Source organism: Mustela erminea, chromosome 8, assembly GCF_009829155.1.
Source record: "Mustela erminea isolate mMusErm1 chromosome 8, mMusErm1.Pri, whole genome shotgun sequence".
Taxonomy (NCBI): domain Eukaryota; kingdom Metazoa; phylum Chordata; class Mammalia; order Carnivora; family Mustelidae; genus Mustela; species Mustela erminea.
Genome location: NC_045621.1, coordinates 43112633 through 43135490, shown reverse-complemented (window position 1 = coordinate 43135490; position 22858 = coordinate 43112633). Strand labels below are relative to the sequence as shown.

At 45.2% G+C, this 22858-nt stretch overlaps 1 long non-coding RNA gene across 3 annotated transcripts; it reads right to left on the bottom strand.

Annotated features, from left to right (window-relative positions):
* Positions 1–14150: 14150 nt before the first annotated feature.
* On the bottom strand, positions 14151–17934 carry LOC116597482. Of its 3 annotated transcripts, none has more exons than XR_004288635.1 (4): positions 17670–17934; positions 15990–16362; positions 15709–15870; positions 14151–14407 (listed from the first exon to the last, which is right to left on the bottom strand). It is a non-coding gene; the product is annotated as an uncharacterized LOC116597482 (long non-coding RNA). The 3 variants fall into 3 exon arrangements; XR_004288636.1 differs by having other exon boundaries at positions 15990–16259; XR_004288637.1 differs by having other exon boundaries at positions 17710–17934.
* Positions 17935–22858: the final 4924 nt, after the last annotated feature.

The following is a 22858-nucleotide window of genomic DNA, read 5'->3' as shown; positions in this document are numbered from 1 at the left end:
GGTAATGTGTCGTTGGATCCTAAGACTCTCTTGGGTTAAGATGTCTATTCCCTTGGACTGCTCTATGGCTTTAAGACAATTCAAATCAAATTATCAGTGGGCTTGGTTTTGTACAAATGTGTGGCTTATTTTGAAGTTTATTAAGAATTTCAAGTGTCTCCTAATAGGCAAAAAAGTTTAGAAAATGAGGAAGTTTGAGGATGTAAATACTTCCAGAAGAAGGGTAGATCAGTCAGGGTTTCTACACCTGCTGCTCTAGACATAAATGACTATCTTACTTTCTTAGTGTAAAGTTGTCACCGAAACAAATTCACAACTCTTCTGGAGCATAGAAAGAAATAGAATATTGCCTGAATCATTTTATGAAGACTGTACAATCTAGATTCCCAAATCTGTGCACAAAAATGGGATACAGTCAATGTACACACATAGACTGATCTCACTTTAGGTGAAACATTACTTGAAAAATAGTATCACTGAGAATAAGCAGTGCATTTGAAGAATGACACTACATTATTTAAGGGAGATTATTTTAATAATTCAGGAAGATTAAATATCAAAGAATCCATTTCTTCTACCTAAGAAAGTTAATACTTGTTAATGGGTATTTAAAAAAATCTGTACGTGAATTGCCATGTCATTTTCAATGTCAATCAACTAACACTCCAGCCCCAATGCAGCCAGTTAATAGGTTGTGTCTATACTAGCTTTTCTGTTCTTACCTGAAGGGTCTGTTTATTTAAGCGGCCTTTGTGGTTCTTAACCCATCAAAAGTGTTAGTTTAACAAAGAATACCAAACAATTAACCTCTGATGGAAAAAAGGAAAGGATTAAAACAAGCAAAATTTATCACTTTGTCAGGTTCTGCAAACATCACCTTGAGGAGCTAAAAGCCCCTAATAGAAGAACAGATGCCTATAAAACGTGTATTTCAATTACCGCGCTGTGTGAATTTCTACAGAAATAGATCAGCGAACAGGGTGATGGGTCTGCAAGAAGCAGCATGACAGATTTGATGGATGTCTCCCCTGAATTAACTGAGCGTCTGATTTTGCCATCTTGAGAAAATGACAGAGAACCCTTTCCACACTTGTCACCCTGCAGGGCTGGAGGTCGGAAAAGAGGGGTACAGGCTGGTCTGTGTGGTCCCCCAGTGAGCCAGCTGGCCCTGAGATCTGCCCAACTCTGCACTGGCTTAAGGTTCCTGGGTAGGAGAAGGAAAGTCAGGGGCTGTGTCCAAGGCCCCCCCGGGCCAACCCCAACAACCCAGCAACCTCACGAGCTCTCACAGACACATAGATGAAGCCAGACAGGGAGCTGCCTTCTTCCAGGCGGAGACAGCAAACCTGTGGACAGCAGGTCCAGGCCCCACTCAAGATACATCATTACTCTGTACACCGTCGACATCTTCCCCACCAGGTGACTGGAAGACAAGATGAGATAGGGCTGGCAGGATCGGTTTCCTCTCGGACAACCCTGGCCTCCTTGATGGAGTCCAGGTGTCTGCCTGCTCCCCACAGGCTGTCCTGCAGCCCTTCGGGGCCCCTTGGGGCCTGGGCAAGACAGGCGATTACTCACTTGTTCTGTATCTGGAAGCATTTTAGTGGGATAAGGAGAACCCTGATTTGTGCTCTGAAACAACCACAGAATGTTCCTTCTACCCCATGAGATTTCAGGGACAAATGGGAATGTTATGCCTTTTATAGATCCTGCTGATATTCCTTTCTCAAAATAATCCCTAAAATAAAATGGTAGGAAGAAGCTTTATGTAACCCTTAGCTGGGCCTGGAGCCTGAGACGGCGTGTAGGGAATCTCCACCACCGGATGGAAAGTCTCACTCATAATGGATCACGTAAACACCTTTTGATTTTTCTTGTGGGGTCTTCTGCCAAGTGAGTCCTGGGGCTCTCTCTCTGGCCTTGTTCCTCTTCTCCTTCCCCAGGATTCTGAGGATCTTTCTTCTCCCTCTCCATCGGACTCTGTCTCAGAGGGTAATGGCAGACCCCTGAAGCTTAAACAATCCCAGCTTCTTCATGGAGCAGCAGCTCTAAGACAAACTACCTCTTGCCCTTCCTAGACCTTTTTCAGAGCTTACTGAAGTCAGTCAATATCTTACTCTTCTAATGAAGTCTCTTGTTAATACAGTATTGCCAAAAAGCCTCTCCTTCCAAATGATGTGGAAAAGAAACAGCAGAGGTGGGGTCAGCCCATCCTGCCTAGTCTCTCCCCTTAAAAGCATATATACATAGACTCCATGACGATCTCTGCAGCCGCCAAAACCAGCAGGCATCGATGTGGCTTCCGGATCCATCTGGCAGAACGCCCTCAACTCAAGGACTGTAGGCTCTACGCTTCTCCTGCTTTTTTGCAAAGAGTCCTGATGTTTGAATTTTTTATCATAAAAGAAAAAGCCCTTGCATACCAGGGAAATCTGAAACCGGGCCCCACATCCTCAGGGGCAAGAGTGCATGGTAACAGGTTCAAAGGACAGAATGGGAGGTGAGGGCTGGTCACAGGGGAGGACTTGTTTGTTTGAAGAGGCAGGCGACTTGCAGGAAGGGTCACTTTTTATGAGCTGTAAATACATTCCTGAGGCAACTCCTCCAGGTATCCAGAAAGTTCTCAGAAAATGGACGGGGGATTGAACTTCACTAATTAAAGGGTCTATTGCCAGTGGCAGGCACCAATCTCTACTCTGAGCTTGTTTATGTAACCGGCCCTTTCAATTGCCAATCGACCACATGTGGCCCGGCTTCTCGGAGGTTAGATCTCTTAGCTGCGGCTCTGTGGAGTGACAAAGCCAGTCCCAGCTCTGTTTGACAGATTCTGGAGGCAAGTAGAGTTGTCATGAAAAATACAGAGGGACTGTGACCTCAGGTTAGGAGAGAGGAGGAAAAATGCCTGAAAATATTCCTTCTTTGTAGCAAATTGGTCCTTGATGTAGAACAGTGCATTAGACTCCCTAGATTTGCAAACAAAGCCTCAACGGTCATGGTCAAGACTTGCCAGAGGTTTCAGGGGAAATACTGAAGTGCCTGAAGTTACTCTTCGGGTCAGCGATCAACACTTCTGTCACGCTTAGGAAAAGACGGGCACAAATTATTTGAGGCGTGCTTAGGAAAAGACGGGCTCAAATTATTTGAAAATTTTACATACACATCTACCAATGAACAGATATTAGGCAGAAAAATTCCCTACTTGACAGGAAAACCTATGACACAAAACTAAATAGCCAAGAATAAAAATCAGTGCTCTGTCTACATACTTGAGAAAAAAGATAATATTTCACTTTACAAAGAATGCAGAAATCAGCCCATAGTTAAAGAGTTTTGCTTTTTGTGTCGATTTTAATATCGCATTTTCTGCCTCAAGCTGTGAGACCTTTTATCCTTGCTCTGAACCAAACTAAAAATGTCTTTTCCTTTCCGATATCTTATTCCAACTGAGCAATTTCTTATTTCCTGTTCTTCGTGTATGTGTACACACGTGCACACATACAGCTTTTCTAGAAGCCAGTAATATTCTCCCCTGTTCTAGCCAGACAGAATACATAAAACTCCCTTGCACATCCCAACAAGTATAGTAGGTGCTTAAGGATTAGGGACCACATGCATTAGTGAATGGATTTCCGAGGGGCCCAGAGCAATTCCATCCTTCGGACCACCTAGTCACTGGGATTACTTGTCCCTCACACAATGCAGTTTCCATGTGTGATGTGGGCACCTGTTTACCTTAGAACTGCCATAGGCCTTGGATCTGATTTCACCATGGTCCACCACAGCTGCCAAGTGCCAAATGCTCACGGCCACCTCTGGCCACGGCCAGCCACCCAACATTAGCTGGAGGTGAAAGGTCCCATATGTCTCGACTAATCTCAGGATGCGTGACTAGTCCAATGTTTTCTTTTTTGTGCCCAGATCTCTATTTTGGAAAAAAAAAAAAACCACAACTGTGTCTACATACTCCTTTCTCATGATTTTGCTTCCTGTGTGTGGCTTTCAGCATGGCTTCATGAGCATTGAGCAAAGCCTACTAACTTGGAAATGCCAATTCCGGAAGAAATTGTCTATGTTCTGGTGATCCTGGATGACCCTGATTCATTCACCCCAGGTCTTTTACTTTTAAAAGCCAAAATAATATCAGCAGCAACAACAACAAGACCACGAACCCTCTACCTGATTAATCTGGATTTAACAAGCCCCAGAAAATGCTGGAATCCTTGACTTGCTGAGAGGCCCCTGGCACTCCCTCAGCAGCCTGAATCAGTGGGCTAACACTAGCCCACCTGAACATGTAACCTGTGTCCTAGCTTCCTAGCTACCCAGTTCTTTTATTTATTTATTTATTTATTTATTTATGTGTTTATGTGTTTATTTATTTATTTATTTTCAGCATAACAGTATTCATTGTTTTTGTACCACACCCAGTGCTCCATGCAATCTGTGCCCTCGATAATACCCACCACTTCAAACCCCGCAGATTGTTTTTCAGAGTCCATAGTCTCTCATGGTTCACCTCCCCTTCCAATTTCCCCGAACTTCCTTCTCCTAACTCCCCATATCCTCCATGCTATTAGTTACCCAGTTCTTATTCTGAGTTTCATCCAACAATCACAGCAACGAATTGCAAAGTGTCACATTGAATGTTGAATCCTGGTTAAATAGATTTATTTTGTTTGGTTTGGTTTTCAGTAATAAGGGATTGAGGTAAGTGATGTAGGGTGAAGAGGAAGGGTTATAAAACCTCAAAAAATTCTCCCTGCATGTGAGTGTGCTAAGCATTTCATATAGAAGAGTGATCTGTTCTAACAACCCAATGGGAGGGGCTTCTCTCTAGCTCTGGTTTAGAGATTAGAAGATTAAGAAAGTTGCCCAAATTTACCTAGACAGTAAGTAACATAGTAGGCACCTTATGGCTCCTATGTTCATGCATGATTCTGCTATAACTTGCTGCCTTCCTAGAAGTAACCTAAATTCCTCAATAGGCAGCATGGCACCCAATATTGAATTCTAAGCGACAATCTGTTCAAGGTGTATTTTCTTCCTCTGCATGGAAGGCCCTGACAAAGAGATTTCTGGGGAACTAGCTGACCATGAGCTCCTTGAGGTGGAACTACTTGCATTCCTAGAGCCTAGCACAGTTCTTGACACATAGTAGGAGTTCCAAAAACGTGTTGGAGGAGTGCATGCATGAATGTACATGTGCAGGAAGGAACAAATATAGGAAAGCACAACACAGATGAGTGTGGGTTCTATTCTGGCCAGAGAGGCTTATTCATTCCCACCATCCAAGATACAGGACCCTCAATTTGCCAGCTCACCATTACAGTAAATTGAAAGCAATGAGAGGGAAGAAATGTTTGCTGACCTCACCATGTACATGTCTAGGAGAGCTCTATTTATGCAGAACTGCTTGGAAGAGGAAGTAACCTGGGAAAGAAGACAAATGGGAGACACTATGAGTAAGGGACATGGTCAGCCCTGCTCTGCTCCCCTTCACATCCTCTGCCACTGAGGCCAGCACCAGGTATTTCCCTAAGCCCTCCTGACAACTGCTCTCAGTTTCTCTGAAACACCAGGCTCACCATACTGACCACAATAACTCATTACACATAATACCTGGAGCAGCATGTAAATAAATACCAAGAAAAAAGTGAAATGGTTTTGTCCTGGCCATTCTGTAGTTCTTCTAAAGAATCAGGAAGCAATGCAGTGGGGTTATAGACGTAGTGTGAATCACTAAGCAATAATTAAGGATCAAGGGGGTGAATACATCCAACGTCCATAACCCCTAAAAGGTTTTAAAGTTAGTTGCTGGGCAGTCATGAAGAGGAAGCCAATAATGAAAGTTATGGAAAGGGGTAGTAAAGCATCCATAGGTATTAACATGAAGACAATTTAAAAAGATAGGTGGCTAAACTTAAAAAAAGAAAGGAAGAAAGGAAGGAAAGAAGGAAAGAAGGAAGCAAGGAAATGATATGTGGTATATACTGGACCATCATGAAAAAACTCCCCAGTTCTAGTCTTTAAAATTAAAGCTCACTATTATAAAAATAAATTAAGGAGAAGCTCACAAAATGGTCAAATGTTTGGAAAACTAAAAAAAAAAAAAAAAAAGGAAGGATTGCATTTGTCCTAATTGAAAGAGTTCAAGACTTAGAGCTTTTAGGATTGGAAAAAAGAATGCAGTTTGATTATGATTAATCTGTTTCCTCATCCTTTAGAGAGTGAAGATTTAAAACAATGTTCTTTGAATGTTGAGTTTTAGGAGTTCTTTATAGATCTTGGATATCAGTCCTTTGTCTGTAGTATCATTTGTGAATATCTTTTCCCATTCAGTTGGTTCCCTCTTTTTTTTAAGAAACAGATAATCATGTCAAAAAAAATGGGCAGAAGACATGAACAGACACTTCTCCAATGAAGACATACAAATGGCTAACAGACACATGAAAAAATGTTCATCATCATTAGCCATCAGGGAGATCCAAATCAAAACCACATTGAGATACCCCATTACTCCAGTCAAAATGGCCAAAATTAACAAGACAGTAAACAACAAGTGTTGGAGAGGATGCAGAGAAAGGGGAACCTTCTTACACTGTTGGCGAGAATGCAAGTCAGTGCAGCCACTTTGGAAAACCGTGTGGAGATTCCTTAAAAAATTAAAAATAGAGCTACCCTATGACCCTGAAATTGCACTACTGTATATTTACCCCAAAGATACAGTGAAAAGATGAGGCCATCTGTAGATTAGGAGCCCCAATAGATGGAGCCATCTGTACCCCAATGTTCATAGCAGCAATGGTCACAGGGTAGGTCACAAGGTAGGTCTCAGGATCCATGGACATCTTTCATCTCTTCACCAAACTGTGGAAAGAGCCAAAGAGCCAAGCCCTTCAACAGATGAATGGAAGAAGATATGGTCCATATATACAATGGAGTATCATGCCTCCATCAGAAAAGATAAATATCCAACTTTTGTATCAACATGGACAGGACTGGAGGAGATTGTGCTGAGTGAAATATATCACGCAGAAAGAGTCAATTATCATATGGTTTCACTTACTTGTGGAGCATAAGGAATAATATAAGAAGAGAAGAATAATATAATATGGTATAATGTATAATATAATAAGAGAAGAATATAAGAAGGAGAGAAGTGAGTTGGAGGAAATTGGAGGGGAAGATGGGCCATGAGAGACTGTGGACTCTGAGAAACAAACTGAGGGTTTTGGAGGGGAGAAGGGTGGGAGGCTGGGTGAGCCTGGTGGTAGGTATTAAGTAGGGCACATATTGCATGGAGCACTGGTTGTGGTGCATAAACAATGAATCTTGGAACACTGAAAATTTTAAATTAAATTTAAAAATAAAAATAAAACAATGTTCTTATATATCTAGTACCTCTGTGCTGTGGTCATTAATTATAATAAGCAGGCTTTGGGGTTCTTGCATATTCACCCAAGGTAGATCTCAGGATCATGGACATCTGTCTGACAATCTCTTGTCATGGGAAAAATGGGACGTTTTGGAGGCTCAGTGTTCTCTCTCTCTCTCTCTCTCTTTTTTTTAAAATTTATTTTCATTGTAACAGTATTCATTGTTTTTGCACCACACTCAGTGCTCTATACAATCTATGTCCTTTCCAATACCCAATACCTGGTTCCCCCAACCTCCCACCCTCCACCCCTTCAAAGCCCTCAGATTGTTTTTCAGAGTCCATAGTCTCTCATGGTTTACCTCCCCTTCCAATTTCCCTCAACTCCCTTCTCCTCTCCATGTTCTCTCTGTTGATTTCTCTAATACTGGGAGTCTTTGGAGCTTGTCTTACTTCAGAAGACCCCGGTTTTTGTATATAGAGAATCATTGTCTTCTCACACTTCTTCACAATCCCTAATGACACTCAACTAATCATCTTCAGTGCACAGCCAGGCTCTGGGAGGGCTTCAAGGTATGATGGCACTCTAATCAAAAAATCATTGCTCAACCCAAAGACTGTCCAGACTCCTTAGAATTCATGCCGTTTTAGATACAACTATTTAAGTCTGAAACACAACATTGAAGATTACCAAGGGAGTGGAAGGAGGGAAAATCTGTGTTACCATGAATGCTGTAATGAGAAGTTACTTGGATTGTTGTGGATGGGAGGGTTAAGAAATGTGATGTTCATGCTTAAACTATCAGTCAAAACCCTGACTGTTACAAAAACAGATCATATCACCTATCTTCCCATTTGAAGTCATTTCTAGAAGGAAAACATCTAACTGTCTACATTACTTTCACAAATAAAATCATCATTCAGTGGAAATGGAGTGAGTTGGAAAGCAGTATGTTCTGATTTGCCAGTGAGCCTTTTTCCATCATTTATCCTGGAGAAAGCATAATGCTTGTTTTCTTTTGCTGCAGCTGTTTTGATAACTCGGCTCTCATGCATCAATCCATGCCAGGGCTGATACGTAAGAACTCACTCTTTATTCCAAGGAGGTGGCAGAGAAGTTGAACAGGCAGCATAAAGTTAAACATCACAAAAAAGGGTACATGTCTTATAACAACTCAGAGGCAGAGACCATTAAAAATGACAGGGAATGGATATCCTTTGATTTCAGAATGGCTGTTTCTGTACAAGAGGGAGGGTCCCCACTGGTGGAGCTGGGAGCAGAGAACAGAGAGTGGCACCCAGGAGAATGTCAACATGAGTGGAAATGCAGGCACCCTCACTTCACGGGGAGCACACCTCCAATGGCTGTTTACTGAGGAAGAACGGCAGCATTTCTGAAAGCATCTCACATCTCAAAGACACACACACACACACAAAAAAAAGGCAGCTCCTGAGCCATTCTAAGGGAGGGCTCTCTCCAAAGCTTAATGGGAACAACTGTGTGGCTCAGTTGGTTAAGTGTCTGACTTTAGCTCAGGTCATGGTCTTGGGGTCCCAATATCAAGCCCCATATTGGACTCCCTGCTCCGTGAGGAGTCTGCTTCCCCTTCTCCTTCTACCACTGTTTATGCTCCCTCTCTCAAATACATACACAAAATCTTTTTAAAAAATGTCTAATGAGACCACAGTGAAGGTCCCTGATACTATAGGTTCTGACTCTTCATGACCAGGTGCCCAGCGCCCTTGGGTTCTGACATTGACATTCAACAGTGGGCTTCGAGCTACAGTTCACACTCTGCAAAACTGCTTTTGCCCTCCTCCGTCACAAAGTCTTTTCCTGACCTCTGACCAAGATTCCTGGGAATTGGTCAACACTGAGTCTACAGTTTGGAAGGAAAGAGAAGGCACAACAACTGGCCAGTTTTGCCTTGACTCTGACCATAGAATAAAGTTCAAAAGTAGTGTCATTCCATACCCATCAGAATAATGAGGTAAGAAAACGAAAAGGAAGTGTTCTCCTTCAAGAGCTCATGCGACTCACAAAGAAATGCTGAGGAAACTGGAAGTATGTGCAGCAGTCACATGACTACTGGGGGACTGGAGTCAATATGGCCATTGTTAAGCATTTCAGGGTCACCGTTTCATGGGTAGGGAGATTTTGAAGGACACAAATTACTGTTCCTATTAGCAAGTGTTGAAATGAGGTTGGCTATCAAGTCTGGGTATGGTGCTTCCATAAGGTGCCTGGATCAGTGTTTTAATACTATTTACCACAGTACTGAAAATTAAGACCAAATGCCAGCAAACAATGCACATTCTTCTATGCAAACTTTCTAATAATTCAGTCAGTGCAAGGTTGAATTTCAAGTCTACCTAGAGAGCTAGATGAAAAACGAACAACATGATCTTTGAAGGATTTAGTTTCACCCAAGTTACTCTGATGTTTTCTTTGTCTCCAGGCAGTATCTCTGTCAATGTATTATGGGTAGTGGTCAGGAAATGTCAGAAGCCACAAGATGCTTGAAGGCACATTTTCACTTCATCTGCCTTTCTGACACGTTAGTTTAACTTCATCAGGGGGTTGAAGCTGATTTCCTGAAGCAATTTCCAGGGTCCTTGTGCAAAAAGTGAAAACCGTTCCCATTCTTCTAAGACATGTGGTTGTTATTATGTAAAAATTCTCTCGTGCCATTCTGGCACAGGCCCCGCCACCCCAGCATCACTGCCTTCATGGCTTGGCCTTAACCACTATGTTTCAAATGCACTCATTTTCCAAGGCTTTCTGGGACAAACATCAGCTCAGCAACCCCCAAAACTTGGGGAGCTTATCTTCTCTGGAGTTTCACATCCCAGGCCTCACACAGTTTCTACCATGTGAGGGGGCTCAGAGGGGTCACTGCACCGCCACCAGGTGTCTTAACAGTCCTGGACATTGATTTCCTTCTCCCTGAAAGAGGAGACCAGGGTTGTTTCAGAGAGTGCAGTAGAGCAGAACCATAAGGTGGGCCCAGGGACCTGGGGTACCTTAGCAGAGAGCAGCCCACCTGGGCAGTGGGGTGCCTCTGGTGGAGGTTTGGAGCCAGGTTGCCTGTAGTTGATTCCTCTGCCTCTAATTCTGATACAATCTTGTGGCCTCTAGCAAGTTATTTATCACCTTCCAAGCTCTCAGTGTTCCCATTATGAATCAAGCGCCCATCTCACCGAGCTGACGTGGGGGTCCAGTGAGCTAGAATATGTAAGGCCCTAGGCAAAGTAATTGGCATGGAGGAGGTGAGTCATAGATATGAACTCTTACCATCCCTTGCTTGTCAAATGCAAACAAACTTAATATTTACCTCAAATGCATTTGTGAGGTTAAAGGATTTGATGGGTGTAAAGTCATGGAGCATCTTGGGATGCTGAAAGCATACAGTGAATGTTAACGATGGCAGTTCTTACAGGACAGATACAGCGGCCTGGGGGTCCTAGCTGTCCAGGTAGCTCGTCTCATGGGAAGATCCAGGCATGATCCCATGGAGGCTTTGGATCCTCAGGAGAAGGACAGGAGCTGTCCCAGCCTTCTGATGTGCACAGAACCTCAGGGGAGATATCAGTCTAGGCCCATAGAACAGGTGCTGTGCACAGGGCCATGTCTTGTCATGCCTTGTCATGGAAACTGCTGATGGGCCAAGGGAAGTCAAAGACACACGTCCAATTACCCAGGTTGTTGCAAGTGTCCTCTTTCTAGTTAGTGAAATAAGATGCCACCTTTAATGTTCCCTAACGTTCTGTCAGAGTCTGGTCAGATTGAGCAAGCAGTGGGAGATACTTAGAAGAGAAGAGGTCAGAGTCTGATTAGGAATGGTGGTAGTTGAAGAAAGTAGGACCAACTGCCCATCTGCCATCTTCTACCACGAATGTGGCTGGCCCAGATGCAGGGCCCAGGGTGCATCTCGGCCATGGTTTAATCTCAGCCCCAGACCTCTTCCAAGTTCTAGTCCAAGGAGAGTGCAGAGAGGAGCTCAGCAGGGCCTCAGGACTCATAGGAAAGGCGTAGGCATAGAGTGTCCCATGTGCCACTCTTCCTATGACTGGGGCCCCGTCTTTTTCTGGAACCGCATTTCTGTACATGATGGTAGGGCCAGATCTACACTCCTTCTCCTCCACTATGACAGCAGAGCCTCTCCTCAGGCTTGGCTGGGGAAATGGGACCCACCTTCAAGGGACATCATTGCTTTATTTGCTAAGGAACAGTGGCTGATTCGTGTTGGAACTTAAACTTTGTGTTGGGGCTGGGTCTTCTTGGCCAATAGCAAGTTACTGCTAACAGCCAATTTGGAAACAAAGCAGCTCAACCTCTAATTTTGAACATATTTAGCATGACCCTCGTTTTACCTTTTTTCTTTTTATTTCCCCCCTAAGAACTCTTGACTTTAATAAATTGCTCTGCATGAAGGGGATCTTAGAAAAGAAAGGAATCTGAATTTCTGGTATCCAAGAGTCTATTTTCTTAGTAAGTACTAAAGTTACTAAAGGACAAAATAATTTCACAACTGCTCAAATAAGCCTAAAGAAATGTGGGGAAATGTATTTGTGTCCTTACAATAAGGCAATTAAGCCAACAAATAGGGTGTTTATGTAAATATATATGTTACCTATATATAAATGTGTATTAAACATAAACTAAGATTTAATAATTTCCAGAACAGTAAGCTAGTTCATCCTTTTATTTAAAAAAAAAGCGGGTGCCTGGGTCGCTCAGTGGGATAAAGACTCTGCCTTCATGATCTTAGGGTCCTGGGATTGAGCCCCGCATTGGGCTCTCTGCTCAGCAGGGAGCCTGCTCCTCTGTCAAATAAATAAATAAAATCTTAAAAAAAAATAAGAAAATAAAAAAAGGTTAAAATCCTTTTAAATTAGATTTTTTTTTTTTTAAATGGCTAAAGTGCAATGACCACACTACAAAAGAGTGAGACAGTTCCGTTGAACTGAAAAGGGTATCACAAACTTCCTCTGCTTTTCAGCGATGAGCCTTCTCCAAACACTTACTGGTCCATGGCTACTTTCTTTTATTGGTGTTTTTGGTTCTTTTTGTTTTTGTTTTACCATCTTTCAAGGTGAGATAATCCCACCAGTTCCTCAAGGAGCTTTTCAAATGCAGGCAGATTCCTGCTAAGTGCAGGAAGAGTTTGCTGGCTTTAGTAATGTTCCAAAGAATGCGTGACTACAGGAAGTTCTTTGTGGGTTTGAAATTTGGGGTTCCGAATATTTGGGCACAGTACTTGCCAACCCACAATGCCCCTGGGACAGTTTTTGGTGAACCAATGCTTGAGTGAATCCAAGGTAAGGATGGGTGGAGTGCCAGAACTGGGAGATCTCCCAGAAAGGGGCCCTGGACCACCAAGGGTATCATCCTCTAAAACGTCCTGCAGATGTTGGAATAGCTGACTGACTGACTGACTGACTGACTGACTGACTGAAGGCTGAGTGAAGAATAGTGGGGATGGAGGAAGGAAAATACCTGGCTATGCCTGAAAGCGGGATTTAAACCAGAGGAGAAGGTAGAACATCCCTCCCCTGCAAGGCCATTGCTGCTTCTGGGCATTGGCTATCAGTCTGTCCTTGCTCCTGAGAAAGGAGGTGAGGAAGAATGTGCTGGACAGTGAGGAAGTTCAATCACCTGAGAGGTTCTTTAAAACCCTGAGAATCTAAACATGACAGTTGAAGAGGGTCATCTGGCCCACTTACATTGACCTTTCTCTGAGCTTAGCCCCTGGGTTTAGCTACTGAGCTTAGCCACTCCATTCTTTTGCAGACCCTTGGACTGATACTCCTGCCATGACCCTGCTGTGCTCCCTGTCTCTGTCCTACATTGGGACCCACATTCTGGCTTCAGTTCTGCTTATTGTGTGGTCTGAAATTTGGCTTATGTTCAAGACTCCTAGAAAGAGCTATTCCCCTGTTTTGTAGGGGCTTGCCTCTCAGTTTTAATATCTATCTGAGTACCATTTATCATCCCTGCTCCTATGCATACCATGCTGACATACTTTCTCGAAGTCAAAAACATGGTGTGACCAGATGCCCACAGATGGGAGGTTTCTCCAGAGCCACTGTACAGAACATCAAGTACATTCTGAACACATCAAGAGAATGTGTGGCCTCTATTTTTACCTTCTGGTGGTCAGGGGAGAGATACTGTAGCTCATAACTGTAGGATATACATTGGCCTCCGGGATTCTGACCAGAATAGGGAAACAGAGCAAGCTAGTCACCACCACCTCCTCCTTTGCTCATGGAAGACATTTCCAGTTGATCCCAGAACTCTTTCTTGCTGAGTATAAATGTGGTCTCACATCACCATTTCATTGGAGCTGACAACTGAGTGACTTTTATGCTATCCTGGCTTTGTCCTTCCAGTTAATGATACACATTGTAAACAATGCAGAGTAAGGGGCAATGAGGCTTTGTAGGACTTGCAACAACACCCAGGAGGGACTGAGAATATCTAGCACATGGGGATTGCCCCACTCCTGCCTTGCCTTGAAGCTTACCTGGGTGTGAAAGGGGCTTTACCTCTCTTTTGACCCTTTGCCAGGTTTTCAGAAGGTTGCTGCCAGTCTGCCTGGCTCCATCAAGGAATAGAGATGGACTAATCATCTGGTCACACTTCTACTTCTCAGGACTGCGAAAACTTGAGTCTTTGCCTCTAACTCAGGTCCCTAAAGGGATCTGTGCCACTGATTAAGGTCCTGGCTGGGGAGGGTGTTGCCCTAGGAAGGAGTACTGGCTCTTGAGGGTCAGTGCTTTAATGAAAAGGGAAAATTGTTCAATATTCTGGCAGTCAGGAAAACACCAGCCTTCCAATCTCCCCGAAGCAGCCTCCACATCTCCATACACCCGTAAAAGGCCTCCACACATGGGCTCCAAATGGCTCTCAGGCTCTGCCCCTTTGATGGGCCTCAGTATGAAGACTATTCATCATGCAGGACTTTGGCTATAATGGCAGTTGTGTAATGATGTGGATATTGGACTTCCCTTGGCTCTGTCCAATCCCTAGAGAAATGAGAGTAAATTGGGTAAGACACACGGCTGGGATCATATGATCTACAGAGCCACATAAATCTCGTGGTTGATAAGTCCCATGTTCATAGTGTTCACAGCCAAGGGCTCACCACATATTGCAATGAGGGTGTCACTGGTGCTCAGATGACCTTCATCATCCTCCCCATGGGGAAAGAAGCAACCTCCAGAGACAGAAGCCTGCTGTTCTCTGTGCTTATCCGCAGGCCCTGTGCCAATGTGGAGCTCCTGCTTGTCTATGTAAATAGTGGAGCACTCTGCTGGAATTGAGGGGCCTATAGGAAAATTTCTGGGAGGAATGCTTCTTTGTGGTACAAGTGCTGGTAGACTGTTACCACAAGAAACCATGAGAAGGGAGGAATAAGTAAGAAAATGACCAGATAGGTATATACATACAAAGATGTTCACACATGAGTCTCTAGGCAAAAATATGTGTTCCTTACAATGAATCATGATATGAAACTATAATAGAAATCCTGTGTTATAACCAAGTTAAAAAAAAAAACTATCTAAATAAAAAAGTGACCCTATAGTGTTAGTCTGGATGAAAAAGGCTTAATTGGAATATTTAAGTCATGTTGAAAGTATAAGGTTGTAAGACTGGATGAGTTCCAAGTGGGGGTTCTCATATTTGTGTCTCTGTCGGACACCATAAAATACATCTCGGTGCTACTGTGATTCTTGATAAGAAATATCTATTTGTTCTTCATCTTGAATCTGGGCAAAGAGCTCCTAAAATCCTTGGAATTACCCAAGTGAGGGGGGTGATGGAGGTGTCTTTTGTGGGGTGACTTCTGGAAAGCACCTAGATCTCTTAAGGACAGGAGGGGAGAGGGTTTGGGTTGAGTTCAATAGCCAAGGACCAATTATTGAATCAGTCATGCTTATGTAATGAAACGTCCGCAAAACCTGAAGGTCAGGGTTCCCAAAGCTTCTAGGTTGGTGACCTAGAAAATTTACCCCTTGCCCCACATGAAAACGTGGAGCAAGGGGTAAATTTGGAGAGCATGGACCTTCCACATCTCTTCCCCATGCTTTCTTCTATGCCTCTCCCCCATCTACCTATTCCAGACTTAGATCCAGACTTAATAAACCAGTGGGCCACTAAGTAAAATTTTCTCTGAGTTCTGTGAGCCACTCCAGCTAATTCATTGAACCTGAGGAGGGGTCTTGGGAACTTCTGATCTATAGCTGGTTGGTCTGAAGCACAGGGTCTCAGGTACTGAGTTCTGAAGTGACATAGAAGGGGCAGTATGGTGGGACTGAGCACTTACCTGAGTAAGGGCTGTTTCCAGGTAGACAGCATCAGAGCTAAGTTAAATGCAGGACGCCCAGCTGGTGTCCCAGAGCTGCTTGGTGGCATTGGAAAACCCCACACCAGAGCAGGTGTCAGAATCCCTGCTTCCCAGCCCCCCTGTTCTTTGTGGATATCTATCCTGCAGATAACAAAAGGAATTCAGTACACTTGCATTCATAAGAATCAGTACCCTTCTCTCTTCCTTTCCCTTGTGGCTCAGGAGCCAACAGGTGTTACCTGGAGGATTTCCTTACACACCTTTGTACTTGGTTGGCCTTAGAGACAGAGAACAGGACACAGTGTCGTTTGCAGATTTGCCACAAGTTCATAGATCTGATTTTCAAAACAGTCCCCTTCAGATGAGGACCTAAGAGAATGTCCACGGCGACAGCATCTTAGAGCTGAGAAGCCCCTCTTCCCGAGGGGACATATGGGCCTGGTGCCAACATCTCTCCATTGAAAGCCTTCTCTGCAGGGCACTGGCAACAGGAAGTTTCCTCTCATTTGTTTTGGTTTTCTGTGCTCACACTATTGAAAACATGCTCTTTCGGTGTTTAAAACCTTTTGCAGGAGTACACAGAATAGTGATTGTGAGTAATAACAGTAAAGATAATTACACAAGCATCAGGGCCTGCAGGAAGAAAAAGCATTGGGTGTGAAGAGCCCCGGTCTGAGGACCCACAGGGCAGCCAGACAATGAGCCGTTCAGTGAGGCTGGAATCCAAGATGCCCAGGAAGCGGGAGGGAGGTGAGGCCAGCAGGTCCCCGTGTGCCTTACATGGTAACACTGAGGTGCATTTGAGGAAGAATCTAGCCCACATGTCATTTCATTTAATCCCTCTAATGTTGCTAGAAATTAGGTATCCTCATTCTCTTTTGGAAGATAAGAAGTGAGGCTCAGGAAGATGATAGTCTTATTTAAGATCCTATAATGAGCACAAGGGGGAATCTTGGGATCTAAAACAGATCTGTCTGGCTGGCGTCTCAGTCCACGAACTTTCCTATAGAGATACGCATGTTGAAAAATTAATGTACACCCATGTGGTGATTTTAAAAGTATATCCATGAATTCTGACACTCCTTCCTTTAAGAGGTAATACTTAAAACCTCTCTGGCCTTGAACATGGGCAGGGCTTCGTGACGTTCTTCTATGGAATAGACTATGGCAGAGGTGACAATGTTTGACCTCCAAGGCTTGGTCCTAAAACACATTTCAGCTTTCTCAGATAACCCACTCTGGGGGAAGCCAGCTGCCACGTCATGAAGATATGTCAGCAACCTGTGCAAAGACCCACACAGAGGTGCAGAGGACCTGAAGCACCAGCCATGTGAGTAAGCTTGGAAGTGGGTCATCTAGCGCCGGTTGAGCCTTCAGATGACTGTGTCCCCAGAAAATATCTGGAAGGCAAGCTCAAGCCACAACATCCCTGTTCAGTCACTCTGGGATTCCTGATGCATAGAAACTGTGGGATAATACATGTGTTAAGCAATTCAGTTTGAGGGTAATTGCTACAAAGCAATAGAAAAGTAAGGCAGTATGATTTACAGACTCAGAAAATACAGATGCATAGGAAGTAAGAAATATAACCTATAACCTCACCCCACTTTGTTTTCATCCACTTCCTCCACAAAGCCGGCCAGCTAGTGGCCTGGTATACACCCTTCCAGGGCACTTTGCCTCCAGTACAGAGCTTATGAGCTAAATAAGGCTGTGAAAGTTTGCAGAAGCCACTGAGTACCTGAGAGAGAGGAGAGATCATGATCAAGCTTGCCTTGTAGAAAGACCACTCGGTGTTTGCAGAAGCAGAGAGTAACATGGGTAAGATGGGAGGCAGCCTCAGTGGCAGAGAAGGGGAATGAGAGGTGGGGGAAGGATGAGAAGGTGCACCACAAAGGCAGAGTCAAGAAATGCTCAGAGGTAAAACTCGCAGGACATACCCCCTTTTCACACATCAGAGTCATGCATAGTCACTCCAACCTTTTCACACATCAGAGGCATGCATAGGGAGTGTTCAGAAGACCTTTGCTCGTTTGAATGAGTCTGACTTCAGTGAAGATCGACACTACTCCATGCAACCACTGAATGTTAGTGAGTTGCAGCCCAGAGAAGTTGGAGGAGAGTCCCAAGGTCTACAGAAGAATCACCCAGACATCAGCCCTGAAGCCCACACCACTGTGCCACAGGCACAGAGCTAAGGATGGATGTTCATCAGCACCCATTGTCTGCCAGGTTCTTTTTGGGAACACAGCCACGCCCGCTGTTTGGTATATTGTCTGTGGCTGCTTTCCCAGTAGAGTGACCAAGTGGAGTAGTTGCTATCAAGACCCAATGGCCAAAACCCTTCCCTCTCCTGTCCCTAACAAGAAAAGTGTGTTGACCGCTGATGCAGACCCCATGTCGGGTGGCAGAGCAGCGCATGCTCAGAGCCAGTGAGCAGAGTGGTGCAGCCCATGGTCACTGGGGTTGGGTCTGAATTTAGAGCCCTTTAGAGTCCTACTCCAGTGCAGCTGAACAGGCTGTCAGGGTGACCTCCTGGTCCAAGTCTCTGAGTCACACAGAACAGCTCAGAGAAGCTGCAATTTGAGGTTGGTAGAGGTGTCCAAAGTGTCTGGAGGAGGCTGGGGGTGGGGGGTTGGAAGGTTGGGGATGGACACTCACCTATAGCTCCTGGCAGCCTGGCAGGAGGACCTTGGGAGAGTCTGTGTGCTTGTGCTCTGCATACCTGCCTATGTCAGAGAGAGGAGCTCTGCGTCTCCAGCTGGGGGACATCCCAGAGCAGATCCCCTAGAGAGGGAATGCATCTGAGCTGCTGGCTGTGCCTTGGGGAAGCCGTCCTCATCCCCAACAGACCTGGCTGCCCAGACACCAGCACAGACTATCTCCTGTCTTTTTGGTGCTCCCATTCACACTTTCTTTCCTCAGTCCAGTTCCGTTGCTACATCTCAACTCTCATTCTCTTGGAGCATGTTTTTTTTTTTTTTTTTAAACCTGCCTTTGCTGGGGTTCAGGCTGGCTGGCCCTAGCCCTAGCTCAGAGACAGACATAAGGGAGCACAGCAGAGAGGAACAGAGTGTGAGGAGAGGACTTGCTCTCCCTGCACATAATACTGGAGCAGGAGAGTGAGGCAGGTGGGAGACAAGGCAAATGCTGGAAATGTACCAAGAGGCCAGAGCCATGAAGGATCCAGCAGCAGATGCCAGTTTGGGGAAGGGACTGCCAGAGAGAACAGCTTTGTCTGGATAACCCTGGATCTGCTCTCTGAGCCCCATGCACTACTCTATCCTCAAACAGCTTGGTCTGTCTATTGCACAGACCACCAGGCAATGGGGTGTTCTCATAGATGCTGGAAAATAGCATCATTGGTCTTGGTCTGCTCCAGCAAGGGGGCTTTCTTGGCCCCTGCCCCGCAGAGCAGAGCAGGAGGTGGCCACTGTGTGCCTGAGAATGTCAGTCTCACAGCCTCCCCTCCTGCCTTTAGATTCTTCTTCCCCTGATATGAAAGCAGCGGGTCTCCAGGAGCTCCCAATTCAAGAATGCATCATTCTGAGGCAGGAGAGCTGGTCCTCTAACAATTCAGGCAAAAGTTAGCACTTCAGCGGCCATGGCAGGATGTGATTCAGGGGCATGGGAACTCAGTTCATCAAACACTTAGGAAGCTCCCACGCTGTGCCCGATCTAGGGGACAGAAATGCAAGATGACATGGACTCTGCCCCAACCAGCTTACATTCTAGTAAGAGCTACACATAGGACAGGGAGATGCAGACCCATATATGACTGAATAATGCCTCCTCCCAAAGATGTCCATGTCTTAATCCCCCTACCTGTGGCAGTGTCACCTCACATGGAGGAAGAAAAGTTAAAGCCCTCCAGCTGAGGAGGTTACCCTGATGGTGCAGCTGAAGCCAGTGTGCCCCCAGGAGTCCTACTGAGAGAGAGGCAGGAGGGTCAGAGTCTGAGCAGAGGTCCTCGTGACTGGATGTGAGAAGGACTCAGTCTGCCGTGCTGGCTTTGCGGGTGGAGAAAAGGCACATGAGTCAAGGGACCCAGGCTGCTTGTAAAAGCTAGAAAGACAGGAGTGTGTATTCTCCCCTAGGACTTCCAGGAAGGAAGGCGGTCCTGTGGATACCTTGGTTTTACCCTCGGGAGACCCAAGTGGACTTCTGGCTTCAAAAACTGCAAAATAAGAAAGAAATAAAATATAGTAATTTGTTATAGCAGCCATAGGACATGAAAACGGACGTCACAGGTGGCCACAGCAGTATGCCTGGGGGCTGTAGGAGCATGGCGGGGGGGGGGGGGGGGGGGGGGGGGGGCGATGTCAGCTCAGGTTTCAGGGAATATTCCTGGAAAAGATGCCCACATTGAGTTTTGAAGGGTGAACAGGAGTTGGAGAAGCCCAGAGGAGGCCAGTCCAAGCAAACAGAGGAAAGGAGTAGAAGGACAGTGGTGTCCAGTGGATGCCATGACATGGCGGGACATGACATGATGGGACCCACTTCCCAAATTCTGTGCCAACAAAGTACAAGGGTGAAGGACGGAGAAAGGATGAGGAAGTGTGGGGGGAGCTTGTCCACACAGGCCTTTTAGGAAACACCGTGAGGCAGTTGGTCGCATTAACATAGATTATGTTTTCCTTTCAAAGGCACACATTAGAAATAAATGCTTTAATTGTATTGGTGAACAACTGACTTAACTATCATTGCTGGCTATTAACTAGTTATTAAACTGATCACCTCATTAAAATTAAAAAAAATCTACTGGCTGTTCAGTCAACCCATGAACTATATCTATCAAATTATCATTCTGACATTTTAAAATACATTTGATAGTGAAATAGATAGGATCAAGCCATCATGTTATCTTGTAAGCATGGTTGCCCCATTTTTCTGACCATATCAGAAGCACTACTGGGTATTTACCCTGAAGATACAAATGTAGTGAAACGAAGGACCCTATGTACACCAATGGTCATAGCAGCAAGGGCCACAATCACCAAACTGTGGAAAGAATAAAGATGCCCTTCAATGGATGAACGGATAAAGAAGATGTGATCCATATATACAGTGGAATATTATGCCTCCTTCAGAAAGAATGAATACCCAACTTTTGTATCAACATGGAAGGGACTGGAGGAGATTATGTTGGGTAAAATAAGTCAAGAAGAGAGTCACTTAATTATCATATGGTTTCACTTACTTGTGGAGCATAAGGAATAACATGGAGGACATTAGGAGAAGGGAAAGAAAAGTGAATTGGGGGAAATCAGAGGGGCAGATGAACTATGAGAGACCGTGGACTCAGAGAAACAAACTGAGGGTTTTGGAATGATGTACTTACTGTATGGTGACTAACATGTACTGTATGGTGACTACATAACACAATAAAAAAAAAAAAAAGAAAGAAAGAAAAGAAGTACCCGAAGTCCTCGAAAAGCCTGGATAAAAGCCCCCTACCCATTCGAGGAGCCACCAGCTAATTTTGTAAGGATAGGATTATTCTTATAAAACGCAGAGCAGTAATACATGTCTTGGGTACAGCAAAGGCTCTGTCTTGACACCACCTCTGCCATGTACTGCCTGGTGGGGGGCCAAGGGGCTTTGGGCAAGTCACTTACTGTCCAACCTCAGTTTCCCCATCTAATATGTCGGGTTGATAACACCAAGGTCATTGCACTCTGAATGGTAAATAAAATAACAAAGGTAATTCAAGAGTGTCCCCCATAGCCTGAACACTCTGTGCTCTCCTCCTCAAGGTGTGGATGACGGGAAAGGCGTCATGAGTTACAAACTCAGCCATCGGCTTGGCAAGAGCAGAGGCCATGAGGTCCCAGGATCACCACCAGCCGGAACTGCCCAGATCCTTCCCAACAGAGGCGGTGTGCATCTCAGGCAGGCCTGAGCGAAGACATGAGGAGGAACCAAATTCCCAAACAAACCCAGATTCCCATGGAAAAGAAAGGAAAAAGGTCAAGGGGTTTGGGCTTCTTTGGCTGCTGCTCCCGCCCTGGGCTGCGCCCGGTTGGTTTTCCTGTGCGCTTGGCTCCTTCTGACCCTCTCCCAGCGTCCTTGGCAGGCCTGCTCTGCGGGGCTTAAGTGCGATCTTCCCTGACGCCAGGGTCGTTTGTGATGTCACCGTGGAGATTGCCAGACCTCCCCGGAGCTGACCTTTTCTGTTCTCATTTCCAGGCCATTAGCGTCCACCCGGACACACACACTTTCACAAGAACTCCCCGCCTTTAGGCTCCTTTAGAATATGTTTAGCAGATCTATTTTATTTCACAGCTGAGCATTTTTGAGGAGAGCTGGATCCATGATGCTGGAAAGGTTAAAAACAACTCAAACCAGTTACTTAGCATCCACTGCATCCGACTTCCGGTTAGAGTCGAAGGTCATGGAGGCTGCCTGCAAATTACTGGAAGCAGAGGAACAGCAGGCCCGCTGCTTCTGGGACTGCCTCCATCCCCATTGTCGCTCCCTCTCTGCGGACTTTTTTCACTTTCCACTTGCCTCTGTGCAGGTTTACGCTTACTAAAACCCACGGCTGGTCTACCTCTCTAATGGACATCCTGTTTCTCTTTCCCCACTCACTGCAAAGCTTCATGTTCTTATTTTCATATGACCATCATTCTTTTAGAGAGTCTGGACTGTGCACCAGGCCGAGTGCTAGATGAGGGAGCGCTCGGTGTCGGAAGCAAAGCTGTGGCCCTGGGGATCCTCATGGCCAGGTAGGGGAGACAGGCCTCTGATAAGCAGGTGAGAAGGTACCGTGGTGGGTGCCACACAAAGATGAAGAACCCATAGCTCTATGGGGCAAGAGGCATCATGGAAGGCTTCCCAGAGGAAGTGATAGTCATTTCATGTTGACCATGTGGTTTTGGAAGCTCCCGTGAAATGCCCAGGTAGAGATGTCCAAGAGGCAGGTCTGTGTATCTGGAAGTTCAAGAACAGGGTCTTGAATGGAGCACTAGCCTGGTCTGTTGTCAACCCCCTGAAATCTGTAGAGGGAGCTCTCACTATGTCGCCATGCCCCTCTCCATGGTTGTGCCTTATCTCCTCTCTCTTGAATCTCCTGGCCTTTCTCTGTAAATGTCCCCTTGGCCCTCTGAAGCTTCTGACATTTCCCCTG